Source organism: Miscanthus floridulus, chromosome 17, assembly GCF_019320115.1.
Source record: "Miscanthus floridulus cultivar M001 chromosome 17, ASM1932011v1, whole genome shotgun sequence".
Taxonomy (NCBI): Eukaryota; Viridiplantae; Streptophyta; class Magnoliopsida; order Poales; family Poaceae; genus Miscanthus; species Miscanthus floridulus.
In genome coordinates, this window is record NC_089596.1 from 68,878,304 (window position 1) to 68,891,546 (window position 13,243).

General features: G+C 48.3%; 1 long non-coding RNA gene and 1 pseudogene across 2 annotated transcripts; both read left to right on the forward strand.

The window, feature by feature from the left end:
* Positions 1-409: 409 nt before the first annotated feature.
* On the forward strand, positions 410-4,682 carry LOC136518351 (uncharacterized). 2 transcript variants are annotated; one of them, XR_010774478.1, is made up of 5 exons: positions 410-972; positions 1,231-1,359; positions 2,452-2,555; positions 4,137-4,207; positions 4,335-4,682. It is a non-coding gene; the product is annotated as an uncharacterized lncRNA (long non-coding RNA). The 2 variants fall into 2 exon arrangements; XR_010774477.1 differs by having other exon boundaries at positions 4,137-4,682.
* Positions 4,683-6,280: 1,598 nt separating this feature from the next.
* LOC136519080 (protein CANDIDATE G-PROTEIN COUPLED RECEPTOR 2-like) lies at positions 6,281-8,344 on the forward strand (annotated as a pseudogene).
* Positions 8,345-13,243: the final 4,899 nt, after the last annotated feature.

Below are 13,243 nucleotides of genomic sequence, written 5' to 3' on the forward strand. Positions count from 1 at the left end.
CACATATATAAGAGACGGAAGAAAGGTAATCACAAATAAGAATATTTTAGCTGGATCGTGTTCAGCTTAGAGATGGACATTGGCACTATAAATACACGCGAGTGAGTATCTGTGTTTGATTCTACTGTGATTAAAAAAATGAACATCATAATTTTAAGTCAGATATAACACTAGTGTGTATGATAGTTTATTTTATTCAAAGTTATCTCTTATTATCAATCCAGGGAGCTTTGGCCGCCTCTCAGGGTGGCCACGTCGCCCCAAATTCCACTACCCGTCCGATTATCCGACCGACGGTCCGTGTTCGCTCCGCCTTCCGCTACAGCAGCGACCACCCGCTACGAAGCCTCCGAGGCTCTCCCCGGCCCCCACGGCCGCACCTCTCCGCTCTCGCTCTCTCTCTCTCTCTCTCTCTCTCTCTCGCTCTCTCTCTCCCTCCCTCGCTCCCGGCTCGCCGCGCGCCTCATGCGACGGCGCGGGACGGCCTCGCCGGTGCCCCGCCCTCCGCGCGCCGCCGGCCTCCCTCCTCCTCCTCCACCACCGCCACGCCGCTTCCTCCTCGCGACGCAACGCGGCGGCTCGCGCGGCCTAGGGTTTCGCCCCTCCGTCGCCGGTCGTCCCCACGGCCGCGCGGCCAGCCAGCGGACGCCCTCACGCGCCAGAGCCCTCTCGCGGCGGAGCAAACTCCGTGCTGGCCGTCCATGACGACGGGGAGGTCACGTCAGAAATCTCGACGGTGGATCTGGAGCGGCCGCTCGCGGGGGCCCTCCCAGCAGCCGATCTGAGCCTGGAGCACGCCGTCGACCTCGCGAAGCCAACAGAGGCGGTGGATCTGCGCCAACCAGCCGGATCCAGCGCGAGCCCTCCCCGTCTGCACAAGATCCACCTGCTGGGTGGCCGGATCTGTCGCCTGGTTGGCCGGATCCGTCCCCTTCTGCGCCCCTCCGTCCGCCTCCGTCGTCCTATTATTGAGTGAGTATTCTTACAAGCATATTATACTACTATTGTAGGTGAGTTGTCCGGCAGTGATGAGAAGAAGTACAAGGCATTAAGGTGTGCCACTGAAAGACAGATACTGCAGAGTGCCGATGTCATTTGTTGCACCTGTGTTGGTGCTGGAGATCCTCGTCTTTCAGACTTCCGTTTCCGACAAGCAATTATTATCACCTCCTGCTGTCTCAGATTAGTGTTCTATTTTATTATCCTTTATTGATACTCTTGCAATTGTAGGTTGTCCTTGTCGGAGATCGTTGCAGTCTGGGTCCAGTCATCATGTGCAAAAAAAAACCGTGCAGGGGGTTAGCACAATCTCTCTTTGAACACCTTGTTATCCTTGGAGTGAAGCTATTCAGGCTACAGGTAATATACCTGCATCTGATGTATTATGCCTCAACAATGCTAACTTGGTGTTATTATTCTTTCCCTGCTTCATCCTGTAACTTTGTTACCACATGCATAAAGGCTATGATTTTTCTTGCATTATTGTTTTAGTTCTAGCAGTTACTTACATTTTTCCGTAGAGATAAGTATTCTTGCTTCTATAATTTATGGGAACAGTATTCTTCCTCCTATAATTTACAAGATATTATTTCTTTGGCCAATATGAACTCCCATATGAGATGTACACAGGCAGAGATAGTTCATCTCATCCTTTTGGTGATATAATGATTTATTGTTCTTTGCTGAAAATGCCATATGACCTTTACAGTAGAAAGAATTAAACTGTTGCCAAGACCGATCATACAAGATATTTTTTGGTCTGGGCAATATGAACTGCCATCTAAAATCTACACAATAAGCGCATATCTCATCTCCTTTCGGTGATAAATTTATTTATTAAACTTATGGATACCGCCACCTAAAATATACACAGTAGGCACCACCATCTAAAATTGAGGTAGCTCCTGATAGGCACCATCTCCTATTCATGATGCAGAGAAAGTACAATTTGTCAGAAGTTACTTCTATTTTTTAGGCGTATAATTTTTTACAGGTACAAATACTTTCAGCATGATGATACCGTTAGTTCGCAGGTTCCTTTCAATTTTCCTCATGTTTAGGTTAATCCCCAATCTCTGCAAACAATCATCCTGCGTCCAAACATTCCTGGTGCATACTTTTACTGCATAGATTGCATCCTTAATTTTTTTAAGTATGTGATTGTAAAGGTCTACATGTACATATGTTTTTGTGACGTGGTGCAGCCTGCCAGGACCATAAGGCTCATGTACCATAGATTTGATGACAAGGTACCACCGGCTGTACCTTAAGACATTTTGGCTCTGCATATACATCATCCCCCGTTGATGATATATAGTCAGTTTATACGTTTCAAAGCGACATAAATATTTAAGGGTTCTTTTAGCTGCAATAAACAATCTTATCGATCTATCCATGTTTTAACTAATCTCGTCGACATAGTTTGATGCACTACGGTTATTATTTTTCCAGATAGCTAATCTTCAGAACCACTCTTTTTTTGGCTGCATGATCGGAGCATGCTTGCTGAAAAAACACGTCAATCCTGCTTCAGTTTCAAGGCTGCCTGCAGCAAGGTAATAATCTGAGCATCGTTAGTTTCGTGGTTGCATGGTTATTATTTTCAGCAGCCATATCGTTATTATTTTCAGCTAGAATAATGTCTTTGGTTTCCTGTATGGTTCCGTAGGCTGCTGTCAAATGTTTGCTACCCCAGACTACGTACCTCTTCCAATGCCATATTCACCCCCCTAATTAGCTGCATATCTGGACAGCACTATTCTCATAATCATTGTGCAAAACATTACCAATTTTGGGGTGTTAGCTATAAGGCGTACGAAAATTGGAAATGAACAAACATTTTAACATTACCTCCAGATTCAGTACAGACTGGTCAGATCAAAGCACCTTTGTGTTCCTTCTTTCTATCTGATTGCACACAAATACAGCCTAAGATTATTATGACTCCTACCCATGTTTCAACATAAGCACTATTTCTTAGCTTGTGTTGAGAAAAATATGAGCTTATCGATTTGAGGTTGTGCATTGTCTTGTTAGTTTTGGTGTCTCCTACTTGGTTTTCAGAGAAAAAAAGGCTTCTTTCACGGCCTAATCTGGGCGCTGAGCATTGGAGGTGACAAAAAAATAGATGTTTTAGTCGATAAAGATCTATGGTAACGTAGCACCATTTGTGTCCCTTCTTTCTATCTGATTGAGACAAATACAGGCAGAGATTATTATGATTATTATGACTCTTACCGATGTTTCAACATAAGCACTATTTCTTAGCTTGTGTTGACAAAAATTATGAGCTTATCGATTTGAAGTTGTGCATTGTCTTATTAGTTTTGGTGTCTCCTACTTGGTTTTCAGAGAAAAAAAGCTTCTTTCTCGGCCTAATTTGGGCGCTGGCCATTGTAGGCCACAAAAACTAGAAGTTTTAGTCAATAAAGATCTATGCTAATGTTTCTCGCTACTGGCCCTGATGATCGGTGCAGTTATCTAAATTTCTGCTCATTCTCTCTGTTTCTTGAGGGACATTTACTTGCTTAATTGAATTTTTGATATTCATGTCACTTCTGTTTCATGATTTTGTTGGAAAATAAAATAACATGGTCATGTCCTATCTTTTAATACATTCCCCACTCAGTTTCTAGCTCCATAAAGTGTTAATCAATATCTTTGGAATATGTGTTGGTACCGCATGTTCTTCAATTCTTTCAGTTACTGTCGGAGTAGCACTACATGTTTAGCAAAATCAAATAAGTTATCGCTTAGTTAGTTTGGATTTTTGCTACAGAGCATATTGACCACGGTCTACATTAGTTTACAATATGGTCTAGGTAGTGATATGTATCTGCCTTCTGATCCTACAGCAATGTGGATAATAATGGCGCTGCCTCCTGGAAGTAATCTAGATAAACAAGTAATAGTAGATAATCATCCATATCTTCTTTTTGTTGGTTGCATGGCTCAATTAGCCCAAATATATTATGCAAGGGTTCTAGATGTTCAGCCAATGATCTGTGCCTGATTTCTAAGGCTGGAATAAGATGGATAACAAGGACACTGCCTTAGTAGAGTATGGTAATACTAATCAAGCATATGTTCCTTCTATTGACTTCATGCCTGCTTATCCTACTATTATATTATGCCAGGGTTTGGATGCTCATGGGCCCACATATGTAGACAATAAAGCAGATGTGGTGTTCTGGGTTGGCTTTCCTCGGTAAGCTATCCTACTTAGTGTTCTCCTCGCTATTTAGTTAAATCTGTGTGCAAAATGATATGGTTGGCCTAATGATTAGTGTCCATGCTACATTATGAAAGAATAAAGCAGATATCTATGATTACAGGTTCCTCCACCAAGTGCACAAATCGTTGACATAGAAGGATGCCAAGAGTTCATAAACACTGACAAAAATAAAGAGGCCAACACCTGCATCTTAGAACTCAGAAAAAAAAGTCACTATGTTATACCACACTGTGCTTACATAATCTATGATCCCAGTAATACTACATGCATGCTTGTATGTAAAGTTGTATATAATAGTGTATTATGTATCTAGCTTCATAACTTATCTTTTGACATGTCCACGTACCACATCCCAGTGAAACTTATCTATTGCTGGCCCACATACCACCTATGAAACTTATCTATTGCTGGCCCATGTACGACGCGCGCGAGGGCGCGCGTAACGTACTAGTATATAATATAGAAGGGCTAGCTCACGTATGAATAGGATTTTTAGAAAAGGAAAGTCAGTTCGTTAGTGTGGCCTACCGTGATGGTGACCATGAAAGTGGCTTCCTGGCCCTGTTTGGATTGGAAGAATCACAAAGGATTTTCAAAGGAATGCATTCCTATGGAAAGTTTTTGAAGATTGCTGTTTGGAATGGAGGAAAGATGCATCTCATTCCAAAGGAAAGGATTCCTATGCTGTACAAAATGTAGGGAAAAAAAGCATCCACTCAAACTCAATGGAAATCTAATGGCTTGCTTGGTCGCTCGCTCGGTCGGTCGCTCAACACGGTCACTCGCGCTTGCGTTCACACTGTCACACGGTCAGAGCTCGGGACGATTAAAAAAGTAGAAACATATAGGAGAGAGAACGGTCAAGTAAAGAGACTACTATGCTTATAGATGAATTAAAAATAATATCCTAAATGACTTGAAAAGCACCTAAACCAGGTTAGGATGGATCAATGGCTATAATCGTTGCTTAGAGACATGTGATGATCTAAACCTATTCCTGCAATCCAAACGGCTCAAAGTATATGTTCCTGCGTTTTGAAATGCTGTAGTTTTCCACCTTTTACTCTACCATATTCCTGTGTTTTTTTCACATTTCCTCTGTTTTGCATTCATTTGTTCCAAACAGACCTAGCCATGGGACAACAAGCCATGTTACATAGAAACTTGAACTCCCCCTATCAGTCCTCTCGCAAGTCGCGATGGGAGCTAAGACAAGTGGTAATGCCATTTGGCTCCGGATCCATCTAATCAATGTATTTACTACTAGTATATTAGCCAGAAATTTGCTTGATATACTATAGATTTATTAGGTAATATAGTATGATGGCCCCTCCTATTTGCTTGGACAAGAATCAGTGGCGATGATTTGGCTTATAAGCCGTACTTTTTTAGCCAACTGAACAATATTTTTCTCTCACAATAAATCAGCCAACAGGTACTTTTAGTCATGGCTTATCAGCCAAGCAAACAGGGCAAAACAAATTTGACCAACAGATTTATTCAGGAGAAAATATAAAATAATGAAGAGAAAATTTCTTATTTGGCCCTGATTGAAACTTACCTTTCTTTCTTGGCCCCTGAAACAAATTTTCTTATCTATTTGGCCTCACTTGAACTTTTGATTTCTAATCTGACCTTACCGTCACCTCCGTCCAAGTTCATCCAGATTGAGTTGTCAGGTTTTCGTTAAACTGACAAAAATGTCCCTGGATACTACAGGGCCCAAGGAGTCAGGCATGTCTCTCCTTCGTGTCATCTCCTCCATCTATCCCGTCTCCCTCCCACTCTCCCTTCTCAACCCTAGCGGCGGCTTGGCAGCGGCGGGGCGGCAGGCCGAGCGGTCTCCGTTCCATCTTCCTCCTCCTTGGCTTTTGACCCACTCGGCGGCCTCCGCTTTCCCAGTCTCCACCACAAAGCCAGTGGAATCTTTCGGCAATCGAGCAAATCGATCTCCGTGCAATTCCACCTCCCGAACCGAATCCCTCCACCGACCCAAACCCTAGCGCGCACCCACGTCCCTTCCCCTTTCCTCGGTGTTCGGGCCGGTGTCGGTGATGCGGGCGCTGCTCGCGAACGGCGGGATGGCGCTGGCGGTGGTGCCGGAGGCCAACGAGTCGTCGGGCGGCGCTGCGGTGTCGCTGGGGCCGTTATGGTGGGCGTCGGAGTGCCACGGGGTGTTGTACAGCCTGGCGGTGATGCTGCCGTCGCTGGCCTTCGTGGGGTTCCTGGCGTGGCAGGCGTGGCGGAGCTTCCGTAGGCTCAGCTACGGCCGCTCTCATGTCGTCATCGTCGCGTACTACGCGCTCCTCTGGGCCGTCGCCGTACTCAACCTCCTCTGGTGCTTCCTGCAGGTTCGGATTGGTTCCCTGTGTTGCTTATCTCTAAGTCCCGTGTGCCTGGTTATGAAACTCTCCGTGCTTTGATTGGGTTGTTGATTTGGTCATTTGATGATCATTAGGGGGAATGCTTTCCATTAAAAAAAGTACTTTTGCTGTGCGTGTAGTTTAAGTTATGACTAGTGAAAGGCAGGGGGAATTTCTTCTTGAAAAGTAGGGGCAAGTGGAGCTAATGAGAGATGAACTTGTTGGTAAAACTGAGCTGTGAGAAATCTATACCAGATCATGACACTTTTGAATTGTATTTTCAGGTTTGAATGATAATCAGTAATGTTTGTATGTTTTGCTAATGTTCAATGGCTGAGTAGAATAAGTAGGTAAAAGACTGGAAATTGGGAATTAGGTGAACTTTTGGTCAACATTAGCTATACTCAAGTAGTCTTTTGATGTTTCAACTCGATAATGAAATAACTGAAGACCACATCGTGATCGAATCCTATGGGTAGGATGGGTAGGCTAGGAGCTGGTCACTCGTCAGGGAGTCTCAATGTTGAGCCAGTAGCAAGGCTTGGTGGGTTTTCAAAAAGGAAATAGCAAGCTCCTAGGGTCATGTTATAGCTGGTAATGATGAACAGGTGGGAAGCTCAGCTGGGTTAAGGAAAATTAAAATCCCTGATGGCTGGGTGTTGATGTCAAATAATATTTCGCATTGGTCTGGTTATTAGGCTTAGATTTGTGGTGCACATCTTGGTATTGCTACTAATGTAAGTGGATTAATCCATTTTTAGATTTGATATGGTCCTGCTGTACAGAACTACAGAAGGAAAATCAGATGAACAATCCTGACTTATGAATCCAAAATGTATGCCTGACAGGGCATTCTCTTGGAATGTACTGTCACTGTCTACAAAATCAGGAATGTTATTCTTGGAAGTCAGTCTCATAGCCTTTCTACTTCAAGGAAATGATGCCAGTGGTTTTGAATCTTTGGCACGAACCTTTGTTATCTCTGGAGCTGTAGTTGCTGCTGATGTATTGCTCAAGGTATGATCTACTCCAAAATTCAGGCATAGCGAACAGTAACTAACTTTTCTTAGAAGTGATGTGTGTTAGGTTTCATTACTTAGTTGTTGCAGTTTTTGGGATTCAACTAGAATTTTTTGCGATGCTGTGTCGTATTTGCTTTCTTAGCAACATTCTAAGTTAATTGACTGGTGTATCTGGTCCATAATGTTAATTTATTAGAGAACCTAACCTGACACACCTTTCCTTGTTTCAATGTGTTAAATCATGTTGCAAGTGGAAAGCGGATTAATACTCTAGTTCACTTGTTGCTTATGGATTCTCCACAAACTTGTGCTTACTGGAGTCTATGGCCTGATTGTTTTCATGCATCATTCAAGATGGAGAGACAGGCTGCCTGGTAATTTTATATGTGTAGGAGGAAGACATGCTCCTAGAGAACGTCTACTATTCTGAAATGAAGGATGCTGGGTTCTTTGATGCTGACTGGGATTGATCTGTGGCTGCTGCGCTGTATGAACTACGCTGTATTTTTGTTATCTGTGTACTGAACGTAGAACAGAAAATGTATGTAGCTAACCGTGGTAATGAATGGAAGTATGTAAATCTCACTGCTGCATACTTCAGATATCAAGTGATTTCACCGTTGAGATTGCCACCCCAACGATGGGTGATAAATTCACGTCTATGATACAAAACTATGAGGTGGACCGTCTAATCTGCGTTTTTGCAGGCTCGTTTATAAATGCGATCTTATCACCTAGGATCTATCAAAGAAGAGTATGTTTGCTAATGCTACGTGCAATACTACATTGCTTTCTCAGAGCCTTGTACGTGTACCGCGAAAATTGATGCTCGTAGGTTCGCTTTTCTTGTCGTGCGTCTGCGTTTCGTTCTACTCAACTGCGTTTCGTTCTACTCAACTGCCTACAGGCTACAGCCTAGAGGATAGGGAAAGCGTATTGCTCGTGTGTTTTTTTTGGCGATGGTTGTGGAAAGGAAAGCGTGTTGCTTTTTTTTCTGTGGCCCTGGAACCGCTGCTGGCATTGTGATGCAAACGCTACTATAAACAACTTTGAGCAGGCAAATTAGCATGGAACAATCAAGCACCAAACCCCACAAATGCTCTTTGGTTCCTCATAATATATGAGGGGTAAGTTGGTCATTTTATGTACCACTTAACACCGTTAGAGCCCGCAGCTGACGGTAAGGCCAGATTAGAAATCAAAAGTTCAAGTGAGGCCAAATAGGTAAAAAAATTTGTTCCAGGGCCAGAAAGAAAAGCAAGTTTCAATCAGGACCAAATAAGAAATTCTCTCAATAATGAATATGACAATATGTTATTAGATTATTTTATTACATCTACCACAATATAGTAGTGTAAATCAGTACTCAACAGTTATGATGAACATGTGCTAAGATATAAATTTAATGTGTCGCTCTACTTTAGCACTAGTTTAGACTATCAAATAGCTCTTAGTCTAGGCTTAGACCTAGTGTTTAGTGAAGTTTACATACCTTCTCGTTATCAATGCTTGCATGCACCAAATCTGTATTTCGATGGGCTTGTAATCTTATGAGATCACACCAACGCGGTTATTGTGTGGCTCCAACTGTGTACTAAGAGAACGAGGGGCCCACGACGTTTTCTAATGAGTTAGCCCCTCCCAACGAGGACCATGGAGAACTCACTCAAAAAAAAATCATGTTTTCTAATTTACGAAAACACTTTCGCACTCCTATAAAGTTCATGCGAAGCGAACAGCGCCGTAACTTAACTAAGGACAACAGTCTCATAACAAAAAAAAAAAAAGGTTTTCAGATAACGTCAAAAGGCGGCAGATAACAAACTGACAAATCATTTCCTCTTAAGAACGGACGGCTCATTTCAGTCGGCGCACACGAACGCGACGCGGGACGCCGGACGCGCCGGCAACAAGTGCCGCCCTCCAGCGAATTCGAGTTGTTCGAGAGGACCCAAAAAAAGAAAGAAGAGACAGAGATGCCAGGCAGAGAGCGGTAATCGTGAGCAGCCCACGAGCTCTAGGCTGGCTTCCAGGCCAGCACCACATGCCTCGAACGAAGCCAGCCGCTGGACGCCTGGACCATCATGGAGTGGAGCTTTGCTGCGGTCAACTCATAATCACCACCAAAGATTAAAATACGAAGTACTCAATATGGAAGCAGGGGATAATAGCAGGGGATAATAATGACGTTTCATAACAACCTGAATATTTGTTTCAAAAAAAAATAACAACCTGAATACTTGACTTGACAGAATGTGCAGCACGAATTTACTTCGTCTCGCTTAACCTAGAGGAAAGCAGTGTCTACTTGTGCTGGATCTAGATTCTGCGGCCAAGATAAAGCTAACTGTCATGTGGGGCCGCACTTACGCACGTCAGCGGAGGGCCCGTGATGTCAGGCGGGCCGCACTTACGCCCGTGATGTCAGGAAAGTGGCTGATTTGATTAGATGAGTAATTGGCCTAAAGTTTAGGGAATTCATCCCTAATTAGTTATTTCCTATTTTATTGTTGCCAAGTGTGGCAGCCCACGGGCCTATATAAACTGTACTAGAGGTCATGATCAAGCAAGGAATAAAGTTATCCCTAATCTCTCTCTATTCTCTGTAAGCCTACGGTAGAGGGGTATAACCTCACCGGAGAAGACGGCCGACGGCTACGAGCTCCGTAGCCGCGGTCCAGCCAGTCAGGGGTTTGCTGCCCTTGACAACCTGGTATCAGCCTCCAGGCGTTCCCATTCCCAGCGATCCTCGCCCACCCGCTCCACCCAATCCACCACAGCCGCCGCCCACCATCCCAACAGCCCGCCATCACCACCATCATCCTCCGCGTCCGCGCCGCACCCAGCCACCATGAGTGAGCCGACCATGGCCGATGTGATGGAGATGCTGAAGGCCCTCAATTCGGAACTGTCAACGATGAAGTCCGACATGGCGGCCATGAAGGACAAGGCATCGTCCTCAACGGACAGCAGCGCCGGCGGCTGCCCGGACGGGCCGCGCGATCTTGATCGCCCTCCGAAATTCCAGAAATTGGATTTTCCCCGTTACGATGGTAAGACCGATCCGCTGTTCTTCATCAACAAATGCGAATCATACTTTCGCCAGCAGCGTACCATGGCGGAGGAGCGAGTTTGGATGGCCTCGTACAACCTGGAGGACGTCGCCCAGCTCTGGTACATCCAGCTCCAAGAGGATGAGGGTACGCCACCATGGGGGCGCTTCAAGGACCTCCTGAACCTCCGGTTCGGGCCTCCCCTCCGTTCGGCTCCGTTGTTCGAGCTCGCCGAGTGCCGGCGTATGGGTACAGTAGAGGAGTACTCCAATCGCTTCCAGGCCCTCCTGCCACGTGCGGGTCGTCTGGAGGAGGCACAGCGCGTCCAGCTCTTCACCGGCGGGCTCCTGCCACCACTCAGCCACGCCGTCCGCATCCACAACCCGGAGACGTTGGCGGCTGCCATGAGCCTGGCCCGCCAGGTGGAGCTGATGGAGGCCGACCGCCCGGCGCCGGCCCCAGCTCGCGCGCCACCGCGCGGCATCATGCCTGCGCCCGCGCCACGACCAGCACTTCCGGCGCCCCCGGCGCAACTAGCGCTCCCGGCTCCACCAGCGGCCGCCCAGCAGGGCCGCATGAGGGCAATCACCGGCGCCTCACCCCGGACGAGATGGCAGAGCGGCGTCGTCTGGGTCTGTGTTTCAATTGCAATGAAAAATACACACGTGGCCACAATCGGTTCTGCAGGCGCATCTTCTTCGTGGACGGCGTGGAGATTGAGGACGCGCCGAACGCCGCGGGCGACGCCGAACACGACGCCACGGCGCCGTGTTTTTCCCTACAGGCAGTGGCTGGGGTCCCCGTGGCGGGCACTATGCAGATCGCCGTGGTTCTCGGTACTGCGGCCCTCGTCGCCCTGCTGGACTCCGGAAGCACGCACAACTTCATTTCGGAGGAGGCAGCTCGACGCTCCGGTCTACCCCTCCACCAGCAGCCTCGCCTCACTGCCTTGGTCGCCAATGGTGAGCGAGTCGCCTGCGCCGGGGTCATCCGCGACGCGCCCCTACTCGTCGATGGCGAGGCGTTCCCGGCCGATCTCTACGTCATGCCGCTGGCCGGGTACGACGTCGTCCTCGGTACCCGGTGGCTCGGTGAGTTGGGGCCCATCGTCTGGGACCTTGGCAGCCGACGCATGACCTTCCAGCGCCACGGGCGCCCCGTCGCGTGGACCGGCGTGGCCTGTCCTTCGGTGCCAGCCTTACGCGCGACAGCACAAGCGCCGAGCGCGTCCCTCCTCGATGAGCTGCTGGCCACATTCAGCGACGTCTTCACCGAGCCCACGGGCTTGCCACCGCCACGCGCCCGCGACCACAGCATCGTCCTCCAACCTGGCGCACCTCCAGTGGCCGTCCGCCCCTACCGGTACCCGGCGGCCCACAAGGACGAGCTCGAGCGGCAGTGCGCCGCCATGATCGCCCAGGGGATCGTCCACCGCAACGACTCAGCGTTCTCCTCGCCGGTCCTCCTCGTCAAGAAGGCGGATGGTTCGTGGCGGTTTTGCGTCGACTACCGCGCCCTGAACGCCGTCACCATCAAGGACGCCTTCCCCATCCCCGTCGTCGATGAGCTGCTGGACGAGCTGCACGGGGCACGCTTCTTCACCAAGCTCGACCTCCGGTCGGGGTACCACCAGGTGCGGATGCGGCACGAGGACATCCACAAGACGGCGTTCCGCACCCACGACGGCCTGTACGAGTTCTTGGTGATGCCATTTGGCCTCTGCAATGCCCCGGCAACATTCCAAGCACTCATGAACGACGTGTTGCGTGCCTACCTCCGCCGGTTTGTGCTTGTTTTCTTCGACGATATTTTGATCTACAGCTCCAGCTGGGCGGACCACCTCCGACACCTCCGCGTCGTCTTGACTCTACTGCGCCAACACCGCCTCTTCGTCAAGAGGTCGAAGTGCTCGTTCGGCGTCGACTCCGTGAGCTATCTCGGCCACATCATCTCCGCGGCCGGCGTAGCCATGGATCCCGCCAAGGTCCTGGCCATACACGACTGGCCACAGCCTCGCTCCGCGCGTGCTGTACGCGGCTTCCTCGGCCTGGTGGGCTACTACCGGAAGTTCGTCCACAACTACGGCACCATCGCCGCGCCTCTCACCGCGCTCCTGAAGAAGGAGGGGTTCACATGGAACGACGACGCCACGGCTGCCTTCACCGCCCTTAAGGCGGCTGTGACGTCCGCCCCGGTGCTGGCACTTCCGGACTTCGGCAAGCCCTTCGTCGTCGAGTGCGACGCGTCTACCTACGGCTTCGGGGCGGTCCTCATCCAGGAGGCGCATCCGATTGCGTTCTTCAGCAGGCCGGTGGCGCCACGACACCGCTCCCTTGCGGCATATGAGCGGGAGCTCATTGGCCTTGTCATGGCTGTGCGGCATTGGCGGCCATACTTGTGGGGACGTCGCTTCTTCGTCAAGACGGACCACTACAGCCTTAAGTACCTCCTCGACCAGCGCCTCGCGACGATCCCACAGCATCACTGGGTCGGGAAGCTACTTGACTTCGATTTCTCTGTCGAATACAAGTCGGGGGCGACCAACACGGTAGCTGATGCCCTCTCGTGCCG